This window comes from Tamandua tetradactyla, chromosome 4 (genome assembly GCF_023851605.1).
Source record: "Tamandua tetradactyla isolate mTamTet1 chromosome 4, mTamTet1.pri, whole genome shotgun sequence".
In the NCBI taxonomy this organism is placed as follows: Eukaryota; Metazoa; Chordata; class Mammalia; order Pilosa; family Myrmecophagidae; genus Tamandua; species Tamandua tetradactyla.
Window position 1 is genome coordinate 34545126 of NC_135330.1, and position 27802 is coordinate 34572927.

The 27802-nt window shown below is 39.0% G+C and overlaps 1 protein-coding gene and 1 long non-coding RNA gene across 6 annotated transcripts in view; one reads left to right on the plus strand and one right to left on the minus strand.

Moving 5' to 3' along the window:
• Positions 1 to 5417: 5417 nt before the first annotated feature.
• LOC143680704 (uncharacterized) lies at positions 5418 to 27381 on the minus strand. 4 transcript variants are annotated; one of them, XR_013174144.1, is made up of 4 exons: positions 27035 to 27251; positions 26324 to 26468; positions 17205 to 17264; positions 5418 to 6705 (listed from the first exon to the last, which is right to left on the minus strand). It is a non-coding gene; the product is annotated as an uncharacterized LOC143680704 (long non-coding RNA). The 4 variants fall into 4 exon arrangements; XR_013174145.1 differs by having other exon boundaries at positions 17199 to 17264; XR_013174143.1 differs by lacking the exon at positions 5418 to 6705 and adding an exon at positions 10319 to 11012.
• The window catches only part of CEP350 (centrosomal protein 350), a 266687-nt gene continuing 266265 nt past the window's right edge, over positions 27381 to 27802 (plus strand). For both annotated transcript variants that reach the window (XM_077157158.1, XM_077157159.1), the window contains exon 1: positions 27381 to 27738. The gene's annotated coding sequence lies outside the window, so the exon portion shown is untranslated. The remainder of the gene's footprint in view (positions 27739 to 27802) is intronic.

Sequence of the window (27802 nt, forward strand, 5' to 3'; positions counted from 1 at the left end):
TTTCACTTCTTTTACCTAGGGTTTTCTTGCTGGATGAATTTGTTGTTTCTCTGTTCTTTGACCTTCAGTTCAGCTTCATCTGGACCTCTAGTTTAAGTTTTGTTTAACAGAGGAGAATTTTTCAGTTCTTGTTTTTTTGTTTTTTGCCCTGCTTGTATGGTGCCTTTCCCCACCCACCCACCCTTAGGAGGGTCTACTTAGATATTATAGACCCCAGCCGGATTTTCCCAGACCAAACTGGCCTCCTATCAGGAGGAAAGAGTCACCTACGTCGGTTTTCCCTGAGGGTGAGACCTAGTAGTTTGAAAGACTTTCCTGTGAAGTCTCTGGACTCTGTTTTTCTTATCCTGCTCTGTAGGTGGTGCTTGTCTGCCTGCAGGCCCCACCAGCATAAGATGATGGGGTACCTTTAACTTTGGTGGACTCTCCCTGCTGGGAGCGTGGTGGAGACAGAGGAGAAGTTGTAGGCTGGTTTTAATGGCTTCAAATTACCAAGCCCTGGTGTCTGAATTCCTTGAGGGAGGGTTTCCACCTGAGTTGGACTTCACCCCTCCCCTGGGGTAGGCAAAGGCTCCTGACAAGCCCACAAAAGAGCTCACTTCTGCCTATGCCTGGGGCAGTTGCAGCCTGAGAAGTCCTGCCGCTATATCCAAAGGCAGTCAAACCTTTGTAGAAACAGCCAGAAAAACCTGTTTCTTTCTTTTTTTTTTCCCCCTTTCTCCATCAGCCCTGCTCCCTTGTCGCTGGGGCAAAAATGAGCAACCTCCGCTTTGACCAGGTTCACCTAAGCTGGGGGCCTATTTTTAGTAGTCAGAATTTGTTAATTAATTCCACAATTGGCATTTGATTGTGCTCAGTCCCTGCTGTTGGTAAATTTCCTTTCCTTTCCCCTCTGGGATGCAGCCTGTGGGGGAAGGGCGCCGGCCGCCACAGCTTTGGGAACTCACGGTTCTTTGGGGGCTCGCAGCCGGTCCAGCTGGTCCAGACTGGGGTACGCTGTGTGTCTGGTCACTGACGTGGCCCTAGGAGCTGTTCTGTACTGTTTGTGGTTATTTAGTAGTTGTTCTGGAGGACGAACTAAAATGCGCACATTGTTAAGCCGCCATCTTGACCCGGAACTCCTGCCTAGATAAATTTGACCTAAAACAAATCTTCCTTGACTTTGGACCACAGTTGCTCTTTCATAAAATGATTGTTGTAGGTGATTTTGATTCAGTGGTATTTACACCTATGCTTATGTAAGCATTCTGATAACTCTACAAATAAACTAGTGGTTTGTAATCTATTGTGTCTTATACAAAAAATTGGCAATTATTAGAATCAAGACATCCTCATTTAAGAGTACAAGCAAGACTACAAGTCTAAGCTCTGCTACAAACATGCTGTGATTTCTTCCCAATACTTCTGTGTTTTCTATGCTTAAAAAAGTGGAACAGTTATCAAAACTTCAAGGAACTCTTGCAGTATCTAACTGCTATTATTAACTTGCTGTAAATCCCTTAATAGAACCCTGAGCTTTCTTTAGTTATCAGTCAGCGTGCCAGTTTAAATCTATTATGTACCCCAGAAAGGCCATGTTTTAATCCTGACCCAATCTTGAGGGGGCAACCATTTCTTTCAATCCTGATTCAACATTGTAGAGTAGAAACTTTTTATTAGATTATCCCCACGGATATGTGGCATGCCCAATTGTGATTATGACCTTTTGATCAGATGGAGATGTGACTCCACCCATTCAAGCTGGATCTTGATTAGATTACAGGAGTCCTTTAAGAGTCGAGATATTTTGGAGAAAGCTCAGAGGCCATAGAGCCAATGTAGACATTTGGAGATCAAGGACTCACAAAAATAGCCAGAACCTGAAAATAAGAAATCTCTGGCCCTGGTAGATGCTAAGCTTAGAGATGACACCCAGAGTTTTGACCGAGAGAAGGAAGCTAAAAGTGAAGGCTCACAGATACTAAGCAAGGAACCATGGTATCATAAGCTGGAAGCAACAGAACTGGAAACAGAGACCAGCAGATACCAACCACATGTCTTTCTATCTGACACAGGTGTTCCTGACTCATCAGCCTTTCTTGAATTAAGGTGTCTTTTTCTGGATGCCTTAGTTTGGGCATTTTTATAGACTTAGAGCTGTAAATGCAACTTATTAAAATCTCTTCTTAAAAGCTGTCCCATTTCTGGTATATTGCATTCCAGCAGCTTAACGAACTACCACACTCTGTTTCTTGGAAAAGTGAGGTGGTAGGTACCCAACCATGTACAATTAAAAACTCCAAGAGTCATATTTTGTTTATTTGTAGCACCAGTGCCAGGAGACTGCCCATGATGCAAACTTAATTTTTTAGGGCTTGCTTTTCCACTTTTAGAGAGGACCATTCTTAAGCTAAAGTCAATAAGAAAATCTACTCTATGCCCTACAGCCCTCTATAGAGAACATTCATCCATAATAGTGCAGCTTTTCTTACTGGACAATTCTTCTATCTCAAACTCTCATAGCTTGAATCAATTTTCTCTTATGTCTACAACAAAGTTGGAAAAGATGTAGATAAAGCCCTTTATATATTCAGAAATGTATTGTTATACCTCAACCTTTTCTATTTAGTGTTAGCTATTTATTAGTGCTTATTAATGCTCCAAAGACTGTTCCAAGTGCTTTACATATATTAACTGATTTAATTCTCACATTAACCCCAGTACGGTACTACTTTTTCATAGACAGGAAATTGAGGCACAGAGAGGTAAGGTGATACTAAAAAATAATCAAGTGACAAGTGATGGAGCAGAGATTTGAACCCAGGCCGTCTGGCTTTAAAACATCTATTCTTGGGGACTTCCGGGAAGATGGCAGAGTGTAGTGAATGAGTTCACAGCTCCTCCGTGGAACCAGATAGGGAATGGGGAGAAAATGGCCAGAAGAGGTGTGAGTACAGGGTCCCTAGGGAGTTTTGGGGAGGAGAGAGGCAGGGGAATTGAGACAGAAAGAGTGGGGTGGGTCAATTGTGATCCCCACTGGGAGCGGGCTACAGCGAGAGGGGAGGTGTGATCACAGGGGAGTAATTGTTTCTCTGCTCCAGCCTGTCCCAGCCGCTGGCTGGGGAAACCTCCCGTGAGGGTCTGTAGTCGACATCACCCAGTGTTGGGGTAGGGGAGACCAGAGACGGATCCTATCGTCCACAGCCGGAGGCTGGGTCTCCAGGAACAGGGAGCGAATGCCTAGCCGGGTATCAGGAATAGCCGGCCCCGCAGGCACGGTGTCTGGTGAACACACCCGCCACCACACGCTGTGCAGCCACCGACTTGCACTTACTGCTTCTCATCAGCAGGTGGCACCCCTGAGGCCCCTCCTCCATACGGCCCACCCTCCTGGCCTGCAGAGGTTCAAAGAACGCAGATATAGTGGGGGTGGGTGCTGCTCCAGCCCTTGGTGGCCAGACGGCCAGTCCCCACCCACAGGACTGGGGAGCAGGACTGGGGGATCAGCCTACCCACATTACTCCTGTTGATTCTTAAGAACACCTAGGCCTTCAACTCAGACTCTATAAAGGTTTCATGCACTGGTTTTGCCTTCCTGGAACATGTAATTCCCAGAGGGTTCCTAGGTCAGTTAAGTTTTAAACTCAGAGGGACCAGCCTCTTCAGGATTATCCATTAATTACATCATCCTATCCTTTAGTGTGGACACCCTTTCTCAACATTAGAAAGTCAGAACAGGCTTTTTCCAAAGATTCCCCAAAGGTCTCTGTAGATTGGGAGACGGATTAAAGGAGGAAGAGGTATAACAGAGAAAACGGGATTTAACAAAGGAGTATGGCTGCTGAATGACTATGCTAATATTCCTTCTAACCACAAGTGTTTTGGAGCAGCTAGAAGGAAAAACCTGAGATGACAGAATGGTAGCTCATGACAAACTCTGGGATCAGTTCTGTAACTACTTGTTGAAGTATGCTTTGAAAATTACTCCTTTTCTGTTTCTTTGCTTTGTATATATGTTACATTATACAATAAAAAAAAAGTTTAAAAACATTCTTATCACTATGTAGATGGCCTCTAGAACCCCATCTACAATAATTTTTCCTCACCTATTCAGACTCTATAATCTCCATAGGGAACATTTTTTCAACCTGTGTATTTTCTTTTTTGTATGGCTTTCTTTTTTTTCATTTTCACCCAATATTGTGGAATCCAATATTGCACACACCAAGCGTCTGAATAATTGGAGTGGAATGAGACAATCATCACACTGTCCTATCCGTTGACTCATATTTATGTACACTGGCATCATGCTTGCCTTTGTAACTAAAGGCCTGCATTGCCGGCTCAGTGCTCATCTTTTCAATATGCCTGTACGTGACCCTAGCAGTCCCTGCATACACAGCCTCAGTTCTTGACCTCTTCAGACTTGATGCAGAACTCAGCACCTCTTTGAATTCCTGAGAAAGATTCCATTTGCGTAAAAAAAACATTGGCAGTTTCAAAGGAGAGGGAGAGTTGACCCTAGCACACACATGACACACTTCACAGAACAGTAAACCGTTCTCTTCCCTATTGTAATAAGAGGCGATATTGTATCCTCACTGCCTGAGTCCAAATCCCAGGTCCACATCTTCCACACTGCATGACACTGGCAAATTATTTAACCTCTCTAGGTCTCAGTTTCCTCAATTCTAAAATGGGGAAAATAATGTAACTACTATCTGACAGTGTTGTTGTGAGGATTTAATTGGTTAATACACACAAAACACTTGGAAAATGCCAAGAATTTTCAGGAAAATTAACCAGAATTCACCCTTCATTGGTTCTCCTCTCCTCTTTTCCTGTGCAGCATCACTGTGGTTGGCTTCTACTTCGACCCAGCTTATCCCTCCATTACAAACCCTTAGACATCACAGTGTTCACCGAACAAAGGGCCTTCCTGTTGCCAGAATCCACCCTTTCCGGAAATGAGGGGGATTATAAAGAACAAGAAAGCTTTTTCATCACACATGATGAGTTTTTCACTTGTTATTTTAAAGGTTTATGTCTATCTAGCTTCACTGTCCTGCACTTGTCCTTAATGAACCTCACTTTCTTTTATTCAAGCAACTATAATTTGTTGAGATTGTTTTCCAACTGCTGCACGAACCCACCCTCTGAAGAACATGGAGATGCGCTGCGCAGGTCACCTTTCAAGGAAGAATCTGTTGCACCAATTGCTGTGAGTGTGGTCAGTGGACACCCTTCAGCCATCAGTCCTTCCAGTATTGCCTCAACTGTAGAGAACTGCCCTGCCCGTGGTCACACCTTGGGAGGGGGGCGTGGCATGTTCAAGGGCTGACTGAGAATGGGTATAAAGGCTGGGCCTTTTCAGCCCTAAGCAGCACGTCTCTGAAGAGCCTTTGGAACGCCCCCATGGGGCTGGACTTTTCCCTCTCCCCATACTGCTTCCTTTCCCTCCTTTCTATAGGGGATCATACCAAGGGCATTTTCTAGTCAACATTATGCCCACTAAATTTCGCCTCAGAGCCTACTTCTTGGAGAACCCAAGTTGTGTTGCATTCTGAGGTTAGTGTTGTCTACAAATGGAAGAAATAAGAATAGTTGTTTATTGATCACTTAACATGTGCTAAGCACTATACTAAGCACTATGCATGCACTATCTCATTTTAGCCTAGCAATGCTTTGAAGTAGGTACTATTATTATCTATTATCAAACAGATCCGTAAATGAAGACCCAGATCTATACTGTTAGTAACTGGTAGAGTTAGGATTTGAACTTATTTTGACCCAGAATCTGCATTTTTAACCATCGTACTACATCCTGTTGCATCATAATATCCACTTCTTAGGGAGTGAAAATGATATGAAATCATATCTTATAAACCATAAATAGTGATATAAGTTGAGAAATCCATTAGGTGACCCATAGATTAAATGGGCCCATTTGATTAAATGATGAAATTCACACATCTCTATACAGATAGGGCCTGGCAGTAATGTTTGGAACTCGATTAGGAAAGATACCTTCCTAGTAAAAAGGCCTAGTGTGGTTCTGATTTCCTAAGTGGAATATAGGTTGGACTGTACGCTATTTAAAGTTCCTATCAATGCTGATTCTGTAAGATTATCAAAGTTCATAAAATTTTAAAATACTGCAAAGACCCAAGTCTTTTGCTTGATTTCTCCTCTGAGAGAATCTTTATCTTTTGTAGTCCTTAATCCCTCCACCGTTCAACAGATGCCTCAAGCTGTGTTTGAGTGATGTAATACTTGCTGCTTGACATATAACATCTTAGGAGGCAGATTCCAGTGATTTTTTTTCCTTTGGAAATAGTTCCAAGGAATTGGGTTTTCTTTTGTTAACTGGTAAGTTCCAAAGACCAAAGTTTTGCTCCTCTGGAATGTTTTTATCAGCTTCAAATAAGCAGGCTGGCAGACACCAACCTGCTTCAGTCCACAGAGGGAATGAAGTACATTCATGTTCAGGAAATGTAGCCAACTTCATATCTCTGACTGCCTCTAAGATTTCATTGTTATTGAATCAGCAGTTCTGCTTCTTGAAGCATTGACTTATTCCACAAATTGCCCTTTGACCTTTGCTTAACAATTTTCTTGAGTCAATCCACATATATTACTTAGCTGGTTGGATTATAGTTCAAGCTCTGTTTTAGTTCTAAGCAACTAGTTGTCTTTTGTCATTATATCATCTGCTATCTCGTTCTTCTAGAAAAAGGACATAGAAACATCAAAATTTACAGCATTCTTATCACTGCCTTAAACCCTTCACTAAATGTATGGGGAGGACTATATATATTTGTGCAAGCTGAGATTCTCCTCTTACATGAAATTAATAAAATATAAATAATTCATACACAAGAGATGAATGGATAAAGTTAATATAACTCTCAAAGCTATAACTGACTCCCATAATTAGAAAGTTATTTTAATTCTCCCAAATTTGTTTTAAATCTTAAACATAAGCCTATGATTTTAATAAAAAAATACAGGAACAACAAAAAAAATTAAAGCACAGCTCTCAGCTCTCAGCTCTTCTCAAAACAACACAAACAGCGCAATGAAGTTGAAATGCAAAAAAAGAGTACAAATAGAAATGAACTAAGCCAGAGAGCAAGTTGAACAGGAAAAGAAAAGTTTGGAAGTAAGATGCTGAGTTAACCCAGGACATTTCTCACACTCCATGAGGTCATGCTTCAGATAACAAAATATTTCTGGTGCCTTTCATCTGAGGTTATCCAAGTGCTTTGCTGACATTATCTAAAAGCAAATATTATTACCCCATTCGATAGGTGGAGAAACTAAGATACCACAAGATTAAATAGCTTGCTTAAGCATGCAAGATGAGTTGATGATGGAACTAGAAATTTATTTCAGGAATCTAGTCTACTTGTGTTAGAATCATTAGGTCAGCTTTCTAGATATGAAAAGACATTTATTGGTGCACATTATTATTAAAGGTACTTTTTAAACTTACCTTCTGTAAGCAATTAAGTGAAAATACTTTTCTTGTAAGTAATGGTTGCTTGTTCTGGGAGAGATTTAAGAGGTGATTTAAAAATAAATTCTCCAAGGGTCAAGAAGATATCCATATAGGTTTAGGTTATTTAGTAAAACACATTTTAATATCTAATAGAGAATCACATTGAAATTATATCAGTTAGTGTCCAGTATTCTAATGATTACTGTGGGAATGTGTTATAGGTTATTTGGGGAGGGTAGGGAGATAAGCAGGGGATGTCTAAGAATTACATATTCTATACTTTCTATTTCCACTAAATTCAGAATTGACCCTGAAAATGCTTGAATTCAAAGACATTCTGTAATACGTATGGGAACATATTTCTGAGGGGAAGGGGGAAAGGGGAAGTCTTAGTTATTGTCTCTTCAAGAATGATACCTCTATCACTTTTTAAAATAATCTCTAAGCTCCTATAAATCTTTTACAGTCTGCTTCATAAACACAAACTAAGTTTCAGTGTGCAGTTGAATTAATACTTCTGACAAAAAAAATCGCAAATATTTATATTCTACTAATATCAAATACTTGTGCTAAAAGTAAAATGTATTACAAGAGCGAAGTTTTATATTAATTGTCTATAAACTCAAACTATATCTCAAAATGGAGATTAATAAATTTCCCCTTTATTTTGGCCTGAGCTAGGGTTAAAGTTATAGTCAGGAAGTCAAGTTTGAATTCAGGGTAGACAGATGCATATAAAGATCTGTAGAAATACATGTCTGTTCCTCATCACCTCTATGAGCTTGTGAAAAGGAGGCTAAAAGTTGGGGAAAAGATAAAGATCAGGAACCCAGCACACAAGAACTAGGTTTTGCTTAGTGGCTCGGATCTACTTTGTGCAACTAAAGCATGAAAATGCACATCCAGGCATCTTTTCTAATGAGCATCTAACTTTTTTGGACAGCCACACAGTAATGGAATGGGCACATACTCTAGAGTCAGAAGACAGAGGTTTGATTCAGGTATGATTAAAAGCAAACCAGGAGCAATGGTGGCTCAGTGGTAGAGTTCTCACCTGCCATGCCAGAGACCTGGGTTCGGTTCCAAGTGTCTGCCCAGCTTTCTAGATACCAAAAGACATTTATCGGTGTACATTATATGCACTCCCCTACTCTCCAATCTTATGACCGTGAGCAAGTCACTTACCAGGCTTCAGGTTCCTCATCTGGGAAAGACTGATGATGACACTGCATCACAGGTTATGGTGAGAATTAACCAAGACAATGTGCATGAAAGTACTGAGCAAATGTTTAGAGGTTAAGTGTTAGTTCATATGTTATGCAAATAAATACATTAGCTATATAAAAATATACGTTATCTGTTATAACTATTTATATATGTAAAATAACAAACTAGAAAGTGCATATCTGTTTAATAAAGTATTGGCATATATTAGAACAGTATATATGTTGCTTTGCAGAAGTTTTTCAATTCACGTGCTCTGGTGTATGTATAATGTATGTAATCCCTTATCTTTCCAAAACCAGCTGCCTTTGCACCATCACTCTTATTTCTGCGTATAGTTTTTTCAGTCGCTTTTGGCTCATTATAATATTTTGTGGGCCTTCTGTTAGGGTAGCAGGATTTGTAACCAAATACTCAAATGTTCTCATTCCTTGTTTAGCAGGTGGGAAGCAACCAGTCCTAAGATTCCAGGAGTGTTTTTAGTGGCTTATAAGCCTCACTAAAACCTGTGGGTCTTCTTCCCAGCTGCCTTTTTCTATTTTTGGAAGGGCTTCAGAAAATCTGCCAAGAGTTTGAAAGTTTCCATGGCCTGTAAACAGGGTGGTTTATCCTTTGCAAAATATAACTTGGTTTGGTTACATATAACCTCATTCTGACCTATATCCTTCAGGTTTTTTTTTTTTAATTGCAGCTGTCTTGCTATAAGATAGTCCATTGCATATTTCATTTGTATTATTAGCCCATTAATCAGCATTAAAATAGAGAGGCGCTTCTCTTTAAGAGTGTCATAAGAAAAAAGGGTTGTCTTTGTATAATTAAATGGGTTACCATGTCTGTTAGTTAAGGTATTTAAAGGGAATCCCAATAGGAAAAATCCTGAAGAAGGCATTTAACATTAAAAGAAACTAATCTAGAAGATTCAAGGAGAATAAAGGTAGGAAAATATAGAAAACAAAAAGATCAAAAACATTTCAAATTTACACATTTCAGAACTACCTTAACCTTAACAAGTATTAAACTTAGATTGGGGAAATAAAGACTTAGTATTTAAATTTAAATATATTAGTTGTCTCATTCACAAATCTTGTTGAGGAGATCTAAACAAGATAAACAATCATAGCAATAAAACGAATATAATAGCTTCAGGTTTGTGCTAAGTCCTGGCTTGTTTTTTTTTCCCTTTTTAACATGGGCAGACACTGGGAACTGAACCCAGGTCTCTGGCATGGCAGGTGAGAACTCTACCATGAACCACCATTGCTCCTACTTTGCTTTTAATCTTGCCTGAAGCCTTACAAGAAATAAGGAGAAGAAACTATTGTCTGGGTTTATTTCAAGAGTACTTCAGTATTCATTTTCAGGGAGGGATTATACCTATAGTACAGTATAGAGTTGAAGTAATTTGGGGACAGTTCAATCCCCTGAGACCACTTTTATCTAAACAAGCAGATATTAAGAAGTGGATTTTGTTCTGCCTTGGATTTCCATCTAGTTCTTCCAACTTTACTTCATCGATGGAATGAATTAATCCAACCATTCGTTCAGTGAGTTTTTATTAAGTACCCACTAAATTCACAGCACTGAGAGTTAAAGAGATTTGTTTTATTCCCAGGAGTGAAAACAGTGAAGAACTTTATGAAGGGAATGTTTATCCTTTTCATGTCAACTTTATACATTACAAGATGTACTTCCTGGATCCTAGTTACCTTTATCAACCACAATGAACCAATAACTTGAAAACAGGGTGGGGGGAGTTTAGGGGCAACCTCTAATTGAGCTGTTTATCTCATAGTTGCAACAAATCCTCAAGTCATATCTTGTACCTCAGAAAAATATACACATACTTAAAACCAGAATCCTTGCTAATACTAGGTCCATATAAACTAAATTCCTCATTCAAGAGTCATGGGGCAAGTCAGTGTGAGTAGAAGGTTTGGCATCAGATGTAGGTTGACTCAACAATGCCCTACTACTCAAATATGAAAGTGTCAGGTCCTTATAAACCATGAAACATTTTATTACAAGAACTTCATTCTCCACAACTGGTTCATGCAAAATCAGTATTAATTGTTTATAGATCATTTGGAATGGGAATTTCAAGATCTCCTTTAAAGTCACAAAATAAATCCCAGACCATCCCAAAATAAGTTTGTGCTTATTTGGGCTTGTTTGCTGCTAAATTCATTTGTCTGCAATGTAGAATAAAAATCTTTGTTCCCATTTTGGAAGAGTGACATCTCTCTCGATTTTCACAGACAGTAATTGATCTTTTACTTAACAAGAAGGCAAAACCAATCTGTTCTCATACCTGTTCAACAAGAGGTTGAAAGTAAATTAAGTCAGGTAAAAGGGCTCTTTTAATTGTATTGAACTTGCTTAATTAGAATTTCTTCTCTTGCCATCATACAGCTTTCCACAATGGGCAAATAAGTTTTCATATTTAAGAAGAGTAAGATTCCCTAAGGAGCTACTGATGAGCACAAATCCCAAGTTTCTCTTTCTCTGCTGCCTTTTTTGGAGTATTTAATCTGTGACTCTGAATGGCTGACTCCTCAATGAACTTTAAGGTACGTTCTGCATTATGTATTTTTGACCAGCAATAGGCCCCGTCACGTATCCTCCCATGGAATCTCAGTATCTCAGGCCAATTTCTCTGAGCTGAGTCATGATCTTAAGACTGAGCGTCATCCCCCATGAGGCAAATGCAGTGTTATTATATCTGGAGGCTTGTCCAGTGAGACACCATCTCTGTGTAGGTGGTACAGTACATTATTACTGAAGGCAAACTCATACTGTATTTTTTTTTTAGGTCAGCTAGACTGATTAAGCAAGTGGGTCAAAGCGTACTGCAAACACCACAGAAGGCATCATACCTAATTCTTGCCTGACACTCAATTTGTACACCCTGGTTTGGCTGTTAACATATTAAATGATTCCATACCAGCTGGTAAATAGCTGCTGTTCCTCAACAACCTGATTTGCAGGAACTAACAACTAAGGAGTTTACACATGCACAACAGGGGGCCTCTTACCTTGCTCCACTCTAAGTGGTTTCCAAAAGTTTAGTGGTTGTTATACATTTTTAATATCACCCCTGCTTAATATACTTGGGAAAATAAAAGCAAATGAAATAACAAATGCTTCTACAAATAAATTAGTATGATTTACATATATAACTTCCAGTCACTAATACTGCACACATTATCCTGAAATTTAGTGACTTATAACAGCAATATTAATTTTGCTCACAAATCTACAATTTGGGCATGACTGTGGCGCAGTTGTCTCTGCACCACTTGGTTAGTGGGAGTGGTTTAAAGGCTGGGAATGGAATCATCTGGAATGATCATTCACTCGGATGATGTCTGGTATTTCATTCTGGGAAGACTTGAACATTTGAAAGTGGGAACACCTGGGGCTCCTTGGGTATCCCTATCTTTATGTGGTTTTCCAGCATGGAAGCTTCAACTGGACTTTTTTCATGTTAGATCAGGATTCCCAAGGCACATGTCCAAAGAGAGAAAATGGAATCTATATTGCCTTCGGTGACCTAACCTCTGAAGTCACATAGCATCATTTCTGCTGTACTGCATTGGTTGAGGCAGTTACAAAAGTCCACCAAAGTTCAAGAGGAGGGAACAGAGAGCCCATCTCTCAGTGGAGGACTGTCAACCTCACATTATAAGAAGAGCATGTAGGATGAGATATATTGATGCCACCATCTTTGGAAAATACCATCTGCACAATAACATTCAAAAGTTTTTTAGAATTACTGGAACTTGCTGCTCTACTTTTAGAATAGATGCACTTATTGGCCATTCTTTTTTTTTTCTTTCTTGACTTGGAATAGCTATTTTATTCTTAGAGAAATATAAACATGCAAATCTAATTTCCAGTTTTTAATCCCCCTAAATCTTAGTATTATGATTTTTTAAAGGCATATAAAATAACTTCAAAGTAAAACTAAAAACTTTAGAAATTATTTCTTATACCTAGAAAGTTTTTGGCCAAAGAACAAGTAATTGGAATGCAATGAATAAAATTGCCATAGAAGACATTTGAATCGTTTGGCTTGAGCTAATCCAAATTTGGACAACATTAGCATTATCTTGAGTTTTTTTTTATTTAGAGCTAGCTGTATTGCTTTTCCGCCAACAATCTTCCTCTCATAGGAATTGAGTAGAGAGGAGCTGGGTTGAGGCAGCAAGGCGATCTCTACTGGTGTGGGGCAGCTGCTTAGCGCTGCTGGAGTGGTAGATGTGGTCTTACCCTCCCATTCCTTACGCGGTAGTTACTCCTCGCTTGAACTGAAGCTAATTTTTCTCAAAGGAAGTTGCTGCCAGTTTTTCTTAGATATAAAGTTTGGCTTAAATTCTGATTAAAAGAATGACTGACATTATGAAGTTGAAGTTTCTTGAGCCCCAAATCAGCAAGATAGCATTTAAAATGAGGTTAAATTCTTGTGCCCTTATACTCTCCCGTCTTGTCTGTTCTTTCTCCCACCCTCTACATACACTTGAAAATTCCTATTGTTTCTTTTTCTTTTAAAAAGGTGTTATGTATTATTTTAGAAATAAAAAGTCTATAAAGAATAGTAATAAAAACATCGGTATATCCATATCCAGGTTAAGAAATAAAACATCACCAACATAGTTGAAGCTTCCTGTGTTCGCTTCCATCTCCCTCCCCACACAGGCCCATTACACACACTAATACCCTTTCCCTGCTACTCCCTCAGAGATGATAACTTTCCTCTGTTTAGTTCTTTTTTTTTGTATGCTGAACGGTGGGGGTCACATTTCATTCTTTCTCCATATGGGTATCCGTTATTGCAGCACCATTTGTTGAATTTTTGTTTGCTTTATTTTCTTTCTTTTATTTGCTTATTTGTTCGTTTTCGGGAACTGCATTGTCTGCTTAGTTTTATGCCTTTGCATTTTAAAATATTTTACTACATTTGTATGTATCCCTAAGTAATGTATACCATTTTTGTGCATATTTTAAAGCTTTCTATCAGTAGTATCATACTGCATGTATCCTTCTGAAACTTGCATTTAAAAATTTATATTTGTGAGATATGTCCTTTAACTCATTTTCATTGCTGCTTAGAATTTTATTGTATGAATATTCTTCAGCCTAGTTACCCTTTCTTCTACTGGTGGACGTGTTATTTACTATTTTTGCCATTAGAACAGGGCTTCAATAAAAAATTCTTCTACTTGTCTCTTTGTGTACCTGGGCGTTTCATATGGTGGTGAACTGTTTAATACAAGTCTGCGAGGAGATAAGAAGCTTGTGTCAGAATATAAATTAACATGCCATTTTCTTCATCAAAGTCTTACCGGAAAAAAAATCAGCCACCTAAACAGTATGCTTAGTGACAGATGAGTTACATCCTTGCACAAGTTCTTTATCTTATTGTGGTCCAGTAACAAAGAATTCGAGGGTGCAGGCCGCTTTGAGTGAAATTTTTAGGTCATAGTACATCTTTAGTTTTATTGCATATTTCCAAAATGTTCTCCAAAATCATCGTACCAATGTACACTCTTATTATGAAGTAAGTAAAAATTCCAATTGCTTCACATTTTTGCCAATCTGGTGGGTATGAAATGATTTCTCATCATGGTTTTATTTTGTTTTTTTTTCTGATTACTAGTGATGCAGACTATCTTGCTATTTTAATTTAATTTTTTTTAATTCACTGAACTTCCTTTAATTCAATGTTCCAAAGGTGGACCATAACTGGTTATTGCTTTTTAAAAAAAATTTTTATTGTATCATATAACATATACATAAAGCAAAGAAAAAAGCAATAGTTTTCAAAGCACTCTTCAGCAAGTAGTTACAGGACAGATCCCAGAGTTGTCATGGGCTTCCATACCATCCTCTCAGATTTTTCCTTCTAGCTGCTCCAGAACACTGGAAGTTATAAGGAATATGTATTTTTTTATGATCATTTTTTTTTCTTTTTTGTGAAGAATAGCATATATATAAGAAAGCAATAAATTTCAAAGCACAGCACACCAATTAGTTTAGATTGGATTTCAGAATTTGGTATGGGTTAAAATTCCACAATTTTAGGTTTTCACTTCTAACTGCTCTAAGGTACTGGAGACTAAAAGAAATACCAATTTAATGATTCAGCAATCATATTCGTTTGTTAAGCGCTACCTTCTCTGTAAAACTCCACCATCACCTTTGATCTTTCTATCCCACTCTTTAGGGGTATTTGGGCTATGCCCATTCTAACATTTTCATATTTGGAGGGGCTGTCAATAATATAGGGTAGGGAGATGGAACTAGATGATGCTCTGGAGAGGCTGGGCCCTCCAGGTTACAGAACTTATCTGGTTCAGGGACCCATCTGAAGGTGGTAGGTTTCTGGAAAGTGCATGGAACCTTTGTGGAATCTTATATATTGCCCTAGGTGTTCTTTAGGATTGGCTGGAATGGTTTTGGTTGGAATTTGGCAAGTTTTGATAGGTAGCAAAGTCTAACTGAAGCTTGCATGAGAGTGACCTCCAGAGTAGTCTCTCGATTCTATTTGAACTCTTTCAAGCACTGATACCTTATTTGTTACACTTCTTTTCCCACTTTTGGTCAGCATGGAGTTGTTGATCCCATGGTGCCAGGGCTGGACTCATCCCTGAGAGTCATCTCCCCACGCTGCCAGGGGGACTTTCATCCCTGGATGTCATGTCCCACGTAGAGGGGAGAGCAATGGTTTCACTTGCAGAGTTGGGCTTAGAGAGAGTGAGGCCACATCTGAGCAATAGAAGAGGTCCTCCAGAAGTAACTTAGGCATGCCTATAGGTAGGCTAAGCTTCTCTGCTGCCTACAAAAGCTTCACAAGAGCAAGCTTCAAGATCAAGGGCTTGGCCTATTGATCTGGGTGTCCCTAAAGTTTAACACAGTATCAGGGGATTCCCTGATGGTAAAGTTCAATAGCTGTGTATTTTTTCTCCCATCCCTCAAGGGGCTTTGTCAATACTTTTTGATTATCTGCTTAATATATTCTAGGATGTAACCAGGCATTACACCAATCTATACAGGATTAAAGGTCCTCATTCTTATTCTGATGCTTCACATCTTTGCCAATATGATGGGTGTGGAATGATTTCTCGTTATGGTTTTATTTTGTTTTTCCCTTATTACTAGATCAGATTTTGTTTTTTTAATTTTCTTTTTTTTAAATCACTGAACTTCCTTTAATTCAGTGTTCCAAAGGGGGACCATAGCTGGTTATTGCTTTTTTACTGCTGCCTTTTTCTCTCTCTTTCCTCTTCTATCATTCCATTCCTGTCTATAAAATGTTACTGATGGCCCCATGACTGGTTTTCTGCTTTTCTCGCTCTGCTCTCACTCTTTGCTGGCTCAAGTTCTTTTGGAATTTCTACTTTTGGTAAAAGTCATGTAACCACATCTTGAACAAGCAGGACTCCTATGGTGTACTCATAAAAGCAACTTAATTTTTTTCTCCTTCTGTCCTTTTATACCTGTACCAAGGGGGAAATCTTTGTCTTACTCCTGGACAAAACTTAGGCTGGCTTCGTGACTTTTTTGTTCAATTTTAGTTCATAGAAAGTCCTATATGACATTAGATTAAAAACATAGTGTTTTTGATGCCCAGCCCAAATATATGGATAGGTATTTCAATCTTTATTCAGAGGTATGACTTCTTCCACCCTCTCTTATTTACAGCTTCCTGCACTTGGGCTCTCCATTTCTAGGGAGGCAGCATGATTCTTTTCTCATTTTCCATCTGGACTATGGACTATCTCCCTTTTCTCAGATTTGTTCATTGCAATTTCTGCCCCTCCTTGGTACAAGGTAGGGGCTTGGGAAGGCTGGGAAGAGCTGCAAGGGATACAGAAACATTTTCACTCTTGTAAGGTGGCTTTGCTCTCCCCAAGCTGAGTAGATGTTAAAAGCCAATTCTTTCTCTTGTGGGTATTTCCAAGGCCTCTTCAAAAATTCCCCTACCAGACCTCTGTGGCTACCACTTCTTGGATGGGTGTTCTGCCTCTCATTCAGCTCACCACTCCTGATCTTCACTCATCTTCTGTCTCCAACTAATATGGCTCAGTCTCTCTCTCTCGCTGGGGTCCCTCATCCTGGCAAAGGCCAGCTATCTTGGGAAGATGCCATTCATGTTAAGTTCTTTTGTTTCTCAAGCAAGTGCCTATTATTTATTTATTTTCTTTCTTTCTTTTTTTTGTATGCTGTATGGCAGGGCCACATTTCATTATTTTTCCATGTGAGTGTCCAGTTATTACTATTTGTTGATTTTCTATTTTAATTTTTGATTTTGTTTGTTTGTTTTGCTTGCTTGTTTTTTTTTTTTTTTTTTTTTTTGGGTGGGGGGGGGAAGTCCATGGACCAGAAATTGAACCTGGGTCTCCTGTTTGGCATATTAAAAACTTTTTTTGAATCAATATATTCTCACTGTGAGTTCAAACTTCAAAAAGCACAAAAGGGTATGAATAAGTCTTACTCTTACTCCCAATCATCTGGTTTCCTTTCACTTTGACAGTCAACGTTGTCAGTTTCTTGTGTATCCCTGTAGAGATATTTTTAGAAGTACAAATAAATATTATATACTCCCCACTTTTTGTGGTAACATAAACAAATGGTAGCCTACTGTTCACATGGGATTCTTCACAAGGGACTTCTGTTACAGTACTCCAAGAATAATATTCCTACTTTAGGTCCCTGGGATTTACCAGTCTGACCCGCTTCTTGGAATAGAAACAGTTAACTTCTCTGGCACCATCCCCTACTCTGCTGGTAGGGCTGCTCTAGCTTTTTCTCACCTGAATTGAGTCTTAGGCTACTCCCAGATTCTGGCAAAAACATCAAGCTCCCCATATTGCCTCCTTGAATCCCATCTCACTCACTTGAGGTAAGGGAGACGATACCTCTGTATCCCATAGTTCTCTGCAAAGATATCCTCCTTTCAAATCTCTTCATCCAAAATCATCCAAAGGATCAACATATTTCATATCAATGATCTGCAGTGAGGATCAAGAGTGAAGGGGCGATCCAGTCAAAGGAACAAACCAATAGTTCAAATGAGATACAGGAGCTGAGACAACTAATGCTGAATATACGAACAGAAATGGAAAACCTCTTCAAAAACCAAATCAATAAATTGAGGGAGGACATGAAGAAGACATGGGCTGAACAAAAAGAAGAAATAGAAAATCTGAAAAAACAAACCACAGAACTTATGGGAGTGAAGGACAAAGTAGAAAAGATGGAAAAAACGATGGATACCTACAATGGTAGATTTAAAGAGACAGAAGCTACAATTAGTGAATTGGAGGATGGAACATCTGAATTCCAAAAAGAAACAGAAACTATAGGGAAAAGAATGGAAAAATATGAACAGGGGATCAGGGAATTGAATGACAATATGAGGCGCACAAATATACGTGTCGTGGGTATCCCAGAAGGAGAAGAGAAGGGAAAAGGAGGAGAAAAACTAATGGAAGAAATTATCACTGAAAATTTCCCAACTCTTATGAAAGACCTAAAATTACAGATCCAAGAAGTGCAGCGCACCCCAAAGAGAATAGACCCAAGTAGGCGTTCTCCAAGACACTTACTAGTTAGAATGTCAGAGGTCAAAGGGAAAGAGAGGATCTTGAAAGCAGCAAGAGAAAAACAATCCATCACATACAAGGGAAACCCAATAAGACTAAGTGTAGATTTCTCAGCAGAAACCATGGAAGCTAGAAGACAGTGGGATGATATATTTAAATTACTAAAAGAGAAAAACTGCCAACCAAGACTTCTATATCCAGCAAAATTGTCCTTCAAAAATGAGGGAGAAATTAAAACATTTTCAGACAAAAAGTCACTGAGAGAATTTGTGACCAAGAGACCAGCTCTGCAAGAAATACTAAAGGGAGCACTAGAGTCAGATACGAAAAGACAGAAGAGAGAGGTATGGAGAAGAGTGTAGAAAGAAGGAAAATCAGATATGATATATATAATACAAAAGGCAAAATGGTAGAGGAAACTATTACCCAAACAGTAATAACACTAAATGTTAATGGACTGAATTTCCCAATCAAAAGGCATAGACTGGCAGAATGGATTAAAAAACAGCATCCTTCTATATGCTGTCTACAGGAAACACATCTTAGACCCAAAGATAAACATAGGTTGAACGTGAAAGGTTGGGAAAAGATATTTCATGCAAATAACAGCCAGAAAAGAGCAGGAGTAGCTATACTAATATCCAACAAATTAGACTTCAAATGTAAAACAGTTAAAAGAGACAAAGAAGGACACTATCTACTAATAAAAGGAACAATTAAACAAGAAGACATAACAATCATATATATTTTTGCACAGAACCAGAATGCCCCAAAATACGTGAGGAATACACTGCAAACACTGAAAAGGGAAATAGACACATATACCATAATAGTTGGAGACTTCAATTCACCACTCTCATCAATGGACAGAACATCTAGACAGAGGATCAATAAAGAAACAGAGAATTTGAATATTACAATAAATGAGCTAGACTTAACAGACATTCATAGGACATTACATCCCACAACAGCAGGATACACCTTTTTCTCAAGTGCTCATGGATCACTCCAAAGATTGACCATATGCTGGGTCACAAAGCAAGTCTTAACAAATTTAAAAAGATTGAAATCATACACAACACTTTCTCGGATCATAAAGGAATGAAGTTGGAAATCAATAATAGGCGGAGTGCCAGAAAATCCACAAATACGTGGAGGCTCAACAATACACTCTTAAACAACGAGTGGGTCAAGGAAGAAATTACAAGAGAAATTAGTAAATATCTCGAGGCGAATGAAAACGAAAACACAACGTATCAAAACCTATGGGACGCAGCAAAGGCAGTGCTAAGAGGGAAATTTATTGCCCTAAAGGCCTATATCAGAAAAGAAGAAAAGGCAAAAATTCAGGAATTAACTGTTCACTTGGAAGAACTGGAGAAAGAACAGCAAACTAACCCCAAAGCAAGCAAAAGGAAAGAAATAACAAAGATTAGAGCAGAAATAAATGAAATTGAGAACATGAAAACAATAGAGAAAATCAATAAGACCAGAAGTTGGTTCTATGAGAAAATCAATAAGATTGATGGGCCCTTAGCAAGAGTGACAAAAAGAAGAAGAGAGAGGATGCAAATAAGTACGATCAGAAATGGAAGAGGAGACATAACCACTGACCTCACAGAAATAAAGGAGGTAATAACAGGATACTATGAACAACTTTACGCTAATAAATACAACAATTTAGATGAAATGGACGGGTTCCTGGAAAGACATGAACAACCAACTTTGACTCAAGAAGAAATAGATGACCTCAACAAACCAATCACAAGTAAAGAAATTGAATCAGTCATTCAAAAGCTTCCTAAAAATAAATAAATGGGAACTCCTCAAAATTAAACACTTTTGTGCATCAAAGAACTTCATCAAGAAAGTAGACAGACAGCCTACACAATGGGAAACAATATTTGGAAATGACATATCAGATAAAGGTCTAGTATCCAGAATTTATAAAGAGATTGTTCAACTCAACAACAAAAAGACAGCCAACCCAATTAGAAAATGGGAAAAAGACTTGAATAGACACCTCTCAGAGGAGGAAATACAAATGGCCAAAAGGCACATGAAGAGATGCTCAATGTCTCTGGCCATTAGAGAAATGCAAATCAAAACCACAATGAGATATCATCTCACACCCACCAGAATGGCCATTATCAACAAAACAGAAAATGACAAGTGCTGGAGAGGATGTGGTGAAAGAGGCACACTTATCCACTGTTGGTGGGAATGTCAAATGATGCAGCCGCTGTGGAAGGCAGTTTGGCGGTTCCTCAAAAAAGCTGAATATAGAATTGCCATACGACCCAGCAATACTATTGCTGGGAATCTACTCAAAGGAATTAAGGGCAAAAACTCAAACGGACATTTGCACACCAATGTTTATAGCAGCGTTATTTACAATTGCAAAGAGATGGAAACAGCCAAAATGTCCATCAACAGACGAGTGGCTAAACAAATTGTGGTATATACATACGATGGAATATTATGCAGCTTTAAGACAGGATAAAATTATGAAGTATGTAATAACATGGATGGACCTAGAGAACATTATGCTGAGTGAGTCTAGCCAAAAACTAAAAGACAAATAGTGTATGGTCCCACTGATGTGAACCGACACTCGAGAATAAACTTGGAATATGTCATTGGTAACAGAGTTCAGCAGGAGTTAGAAACAGGGTAAGATAATGGGTAATTGGAGCTGATGGGATAGAGACTGTGCAATAGGACTAGATACAAAAACTCAAAAATGGACAGCACAATAATACCTAATTGTAAAGTAATCATGTTAAAACACTGAATGAAGCTGCATCCAAGCTATAGGTTTTTGTTTTGTTTTGTTTTGTTCTTACTATTATTACTTTTATTTTTTTTCTCTATATTAACATTCTATATCTTTTTCGGTTGTGTTGCTAGTTCTTCTAAACCGATGCAAATGTACTAAGAAACGATGATCATGCATCTATGTGATGATGTTAAGAATTACTGATTGCATATGTAGAATGGTATGATTGCTAAATGTTGGGTTAATTTCTTTTTTTCTGTTAATTAATTAAAAAAAAAAAAGGCTTCCTAAAAAGAAAAGTCCAGAACCAGACGGCTTCACATGTGAATTCTACCAAACATTCCAGAAAGAATTAGTACCAACTCTCCTCAAACTCTTCAAAAAAATTGAAGTGGAGGGAAAGCTACCTAATTCATTCTATGAAGCCAACATCACCCTCATACCAAAACCAGGCAAAAATATTACAAAAAGAGAAAACTACAGACCAATCTCTCTAATGAATATAGATGCAAAAATCCTCAACAAATTCTAGCAAATAGAATCCAGCAACACATTAAAAGAATTATACATCATGATCAAGTAGGATTCATCCCAGGTATGCAAGGATGGTTCAACATAAGAAAATCAATTAATGTAATACACCATATCAACAAATCAAAGCAGAAAAATCACATGATCATCTCAATTGATGCAGAGAAGGCATTTGACAAGATTCAACATCCTTTCCTGTTGAAAACACTTCAAAGGATAGGAATACAAGGGAACTTCCTTAAAATGATAGAGGGAATATATGAAAAACCCACAGCTAATATCATCCTCAATGGGGAAAAATTGAAAACTTTCCCCCCAAGATCAGGAACAAGACAAGGATGTCCATTATCACCACTATTATTCAACATCGTGTTGGAGTTTCTAGCCAGAGCAATTAGACAAGAAAAGAAATACAAGGCATCAAAATTGGAAAGGAAGAAGTAAAACTATCACTGTTTGCAGACGATATGATACTATACGTCGAAAACCCGGAAAAATCCACAACAAAACTACTAGAGCTAATAAATGAGTACAGCAAATTAGCAGGTTACAAGATCAACATTCAAAAATCTGTAGCATTTCTATACACTAATAATGAACAAGCTGAGGGGGAAATCAAGCAGCGTTATTTACAATTGCAAAGAGATGGAAACAGCCAAAATGTCCATCAACAGACGAGTGGCTAAACAAAATGTGGTATATACATACGATGGAATATTATGCAGCTTTAAGACAGAATAAAGTTATGAATCATGTAATAACATGGATGGTCCTAGAGAACATTATGCTGAGTGAGTCTAGCCAAAAACTAAAGGACAAATACTGTATGGTCCCACTGATGTGAACCGACATTCGAGAATAAACTTGGAATATGTCATTGGTAACAGAGACCAGCAGGAGTTAGAAACAGGGTAAGATAATTGGTAATTGGAGCTGAAGGGATACAGACTGTGCAACAGGACTAGATACAAAAACTCAAAAATGGATAGCACAATAATACCTAATTGTAATGTAATTATGTTAAAACACTGAATGAAGCTGCATCTGAGCTATAATTTTTTGTTTGTTTTTTTGTGTCTTTTGTTTTTTTGTTTCTTTTTCCTTTTCTTTTTATTATTATTATTATTACTTTTATTTCTTTTCTCTATATTAACATTCTATATCTTTTTCTGTTGTTTTGCTAGTTCTTTTCCTAAATCGATGCAAATATACTAAGAAATGATGATCATGCATCTATGTGACGATGTTAAGAATTACTGATTGCATATGTAGAATGGAATGATTTCTAAATGTTGTGTTAATTTCTTTTTTTCTTTAATTAATAATAAAAAAAAAAAAGAGTGAAGGGGCCAAGAGTGATGTAGCTGGTCTCATAGTTTTCTTTTGAGAAAGTTGCATCTTAGAGGTCTGTTTCATAACTTACTCTGGTTGCTGCTAGGACCTCACTCAAAAATTCCAATTTGATATCCGTTATAGTCAAATATAGTTGAATTCTGCCTTTGTAGATATTCCTGCTCTCTCTTGATTTAATGTCACAGAGATTTCTCTGACCAATATTTACTTGGCTTGTGCGTGCACACACACACACACAAACAAATATTTGTACATGCGAAGACAGATAGCTATATCTCTATTTTTGATCAAAGAAAATTCTCATTGATGAACTTCAGTTTTTCCCTAATTCTTCCCAGGGTATCAAATCCCTGAGAAAATTTCAAAATAAGGCAAAAGACTGAATCTGGAAAAAGAAAGTAACTAGAAATTTGGTATTTGCCTGGCTTGTTAGAGTTCAAGGAAGATTTGTGATCTGAATGACCGAGTTTATTATTGAAAAGATGGTGGACAAGTTTACAGGTCAGATACTTCAACAGCAATCCCTTTAACCAACTCTGACACATAATTTTATCGTTAACCTATAAATAGTGAATGAGATCATTATATTACCATAGTTGTGTCACTCCTTTACTCAATTTCACATTCTCAGGAGAGACATATAGCAATTAACCCAAAATATAATAAAATTCAACAGACATTCAAATCAACAAATACTGGTTGAGGCTTAGTATATGCAAGACACTGATTCTACTTATAAAAAAAAGCTTACTGCTTTTTTGTTTATATGTTATTTTTCACAAAAAAGAAAAAAAAGAGGAGGAAAAGTATAGTAGAGAAGATAGGACTTAACAAATGAATATTACTGCTGAATCAGTACATTGATACTTCTTTTGGTCTCCAGTGTCTTGGAGCAGCTAGAAGAAAAAATGAAAAATCATGGAACTGTAACCCATACCAAACTTTAAAATCCATTCTATAAGTACTTGTTAAAATGTACTTGGAGAGAGAGAGCAAAGCAGAACGACATAGCCACAAGAAGCATAGTCCACCAGCCAGTGACCTTTGGAGATGAAGAAGAAAAATGCCTCCCAGGAGCTTCATGAAACAGGAAGCCAGGAGAGGAAGTAGCAGATGACGCCGTGTTGGCCACATGCCCTTCCAGATGAGAGAGGAACCCTGACTGTGTTCACCATGTGCCCTTCCACTTGAGAGAGAAACCCTGAACATCATTGGCCTTCTTGAACTAAGGGATCTTCCCCTGGATGCCTCTGATTGGACATTTCTATAGACTTGTTTTAATTGGGACATTTTCTCAGTCTTAGAACTGTAAACTAGCAACTTATTAAATTCCCCTTTTAAAAGCCAAAAAAAAAATGTACTTGGAAATTTATTGCTTTTTTGTATATGTGTTATTTTGCACAATTAAAAAAACTGTTAAGAACAATAGCCAACTTTTTTGAGTACCTATTGTGTGCCAGGTACCAGGCTATGTCCTTTACATGCTTTATTTCTTTCAATCCTCATACAACTTTATGAGGTAGGTATTATTATAATCTCTATTGCACAGATGTGGAAATTGTAGTACAAACAGATTATGTATCTTGACCATGGTTATACAGCTAGTAGGTAGCCCAGCCAGGCTGCAAACTCGGACCTGTTTGACGCCAATGTTCATGCTCTTGATCCACTAAAAAGGAGAAAAAGTTCCTTACAGTCTAATGATGACGATGTGTAAAACAAGTGCAGAACTATTCATAGTGGATACTGTCCCAAGGGAAGTACACAACAACATGGAGTTCAGGGATGGAGGAGCACCTGCAAAGTATGTGCAATCATGGAATTTTTCCTGTAGGAGGTAGCTTTTGCACTAATACTTAAGGCTGTGGCAGAAATTGTGAGTTAGGGTGGTATGTGTTCCAGGTTAGGGAACAAAGCCCTAGAGGTAAGACTGAACAGAGCCTCAGTTTGGCTCAAAAGTGACTTCTAATCAAGGAAGCAATAGTAGTCACTATTTATTTCTATCTTTTATGTGTCCAATACTTAAGACAACCCTTTGGGGTAGATAGCTTTAGTCTCCATTTATAGACGATAAAATGGAGTTTCTGGAGGGGTCTTAGGACAAGTGGGTGATGGAACCAAGATTAGAATCAGAGTCTTCCTGACACCACAACTCTGCCTTTTCCATTTTATTATGCTGCCTTTGTTCAGGGAGAATGAAAGCTAGGCTGGCGCCATATTGGGAAAGATCTTGATAGCTGAGGGGAGAAATTTATACTTACATTGGCAGGCAGAGGCAAGGCTGGCCCAAAATCGCAGTTAGACTATGGGAAACCTACTGCAATCACTGGGCAGCAGAAAAGAGAGACTGAGAAAGGCAATGACACACCTAGACATAAGGGGAGTAGATAAAAGGAATATGCATCAATGATATGTAAAGACTTAGGTGATTAGGTAGGAGCAAAGTAGAGAGAGAAATAAATAATATTTTTGAACTTTTGAGCCTCTCAGTTTTCAGTATGGTGGTACCATTAAGAGAAATACAAAGGGCATATGGAAGAGTTAGCTTTGTGGGTCTGAGGAGAGGGAAAATAATAAACTTAATTTAGGAGTTGGAGGTGCTAATGGCTTTAGTATCTCTATAGGAATTGATAGCAACCAATTGGAGATTGAAGTCAGAAGTCTGGGGCCAAGTGCCACTTTTCCAAAGACTGGTGAGAGAATATAAAGTGTGAAGAAAAAGTGCAGAAAAATCCAATCTTGGTGTCTACTTGAGAAATAAGAAGGAAAAAGCAGAGCCATGTTAAACACCAACTATGTGCTTTGCACAATCTTGTTCAAGAAATGAATTATTCACACAGAACTGTGGGCAAATAACACAGGCCTTAATATACTCAAGAGCCAATCTGTAAGATATAAACAACCGAGTTATGGGATGTTAAGAAAGGAGAGAGGTTGACATTGTTAGAGGTATTTGGAAGGTGAGGTGGAGGGAGAGAACCACAAGGTATAAAGGTGAAAACTGTGAATAGAGTGATACAAGTGTAACATCGCTCCAGACACGACACAGTAACAGCAACATTGGTTGTTTTCTCTGTTTCCCAAGAGGCAGCATGGGGGTGTGGTGGGGTGGAAAAGTATAAATATCCCTTGGAGCAAGGGAGAACCCAAATCTTGTACCTGTCTTTTACTGATAGTAAAATATTGTACAAATTACTTAGCTTTTCAGACTCTAGTCCCTTTTTTTTTTAAAATAAAGTGTTTAATATTTTATAAGGTTGTTGTATGAAGTCAGTAAAATAACATAGGCACGACATTGATTTCACTGCTTTACAAAGAAAGTTGGGGGAAAACCTAAATAACTCTCCTTACATTGCTTGCAACCACTTGTAGAGACCACATTTTGGATAGCACATGTCCTGTTCCTCCCTCCGGCCAGCTTCGTGGAGACATAGAACACGTTTTATATATGCGTAGGATTTTTGTACATCCACTTCTCTCCTATTGGGCACAGAACCTACAGAGGGAACAGTCACAGTCACCTCCTTTTATTGACAGGATCCACTCAACAAGCATTTCTTGGGTACCTACAAGGTCCTAGTTTCTGTGCTAGGCGCTGTTGGGGGTATAGCGAAATAAAAGAGATCTTAAAGCCCTTAAGACACTTCAAGAGGAGAAACATTCACTGGGTAAATCACTATGGTGTTCAGAAAGTGGAGAAAAGTGACTAAAGGAGAGCTAGTATGCAATGAGCACCTAGCGGAAGGTGGTATTCTTTGCAGAAGAGGTGAGGAAAGAGGATAAAGACATTAGAAGACAGGGTAATTGCTGAGTGTTTCTTAAAGTACAGCAATATTAATGTATTAATGTTAAAACCTAAAGAGAAGAAACTCCGTTTTACTTGCTTTGGAGTTTCAAAGCTACTAGACAGACTGCATGCTAAATAGAATTAAAGGGCCAAAGTGACAGCAGAGGGAAACTGCAGCAGCCGCAGAGCTGCAATTACTCTGCAACTGACTGGAGTAAAGAAGATTCATTTGGACCAATTCAAATAGCGAAACACTGTAAACTCTCAGAAGCTACCGTTTCTAGATTTAGAGTTCATCGCTGTCAAACCCTGAGCCTGTTTCCTTCGCCGTGGTTGAAATGCGCAGCCAGAAGGCCCAATTAGCGTCAGAGCCAAAAGGACGGAGGAGTTGTCCGCTGCGGATACACTTTGGCTCCTCCCGAGTTTTGGAGGCTCAAGTTTTGCCACATTAAATATGGCGGTCTCGAGGCTCCTCTCCTCACTTTATCTCATCCTCACCTTGTGGCCACACTCAACATGGCACTAACCGAAGGTAACGTTCCAGCCGAACCGTCCAGGGCGGCTCTCGCGAGGTTTCCCTGTTATCCGACTGCTCCCGCCCTGCCTCGCGCAGCCGCCGCTGCTGCCGCCGCCGCCGCCGTCGCCACAGCCGCCGGCGCCGCTCCTCCTCCGTGTCAGTTGTTGGGCTATAATGGCGACTGGGCCGCTGCTGCCGGAGTGACTCCCGGGCGGGGGAGCGGGGCTAGACCCGCGCCAGAGGGAGCTCTGGGTTGGCTTGCTGTGGGGGAAGGGAGGCAGCTTTCCCACCCTGTAGACCCGCGGATCCCGGGAGCCGGTGCGAGGCGAGCGCCCTGCGCGTTCCCGGAGCGGGGAGGCCAGGCCAAGCAGCCCTGGGGCCGGTCAGGGCGGCGTCACTTCACCCTCCGCCAGGCCCCGCGGGATGCGCCGTGGGAGCCCAGGGCGGAGGCGACACACTCAGGTGAGCTGCGAAAGGACCGGCTGGGACCGCGGACACTCGCTCAGCCTCCGCTGTCTCTGTCCGC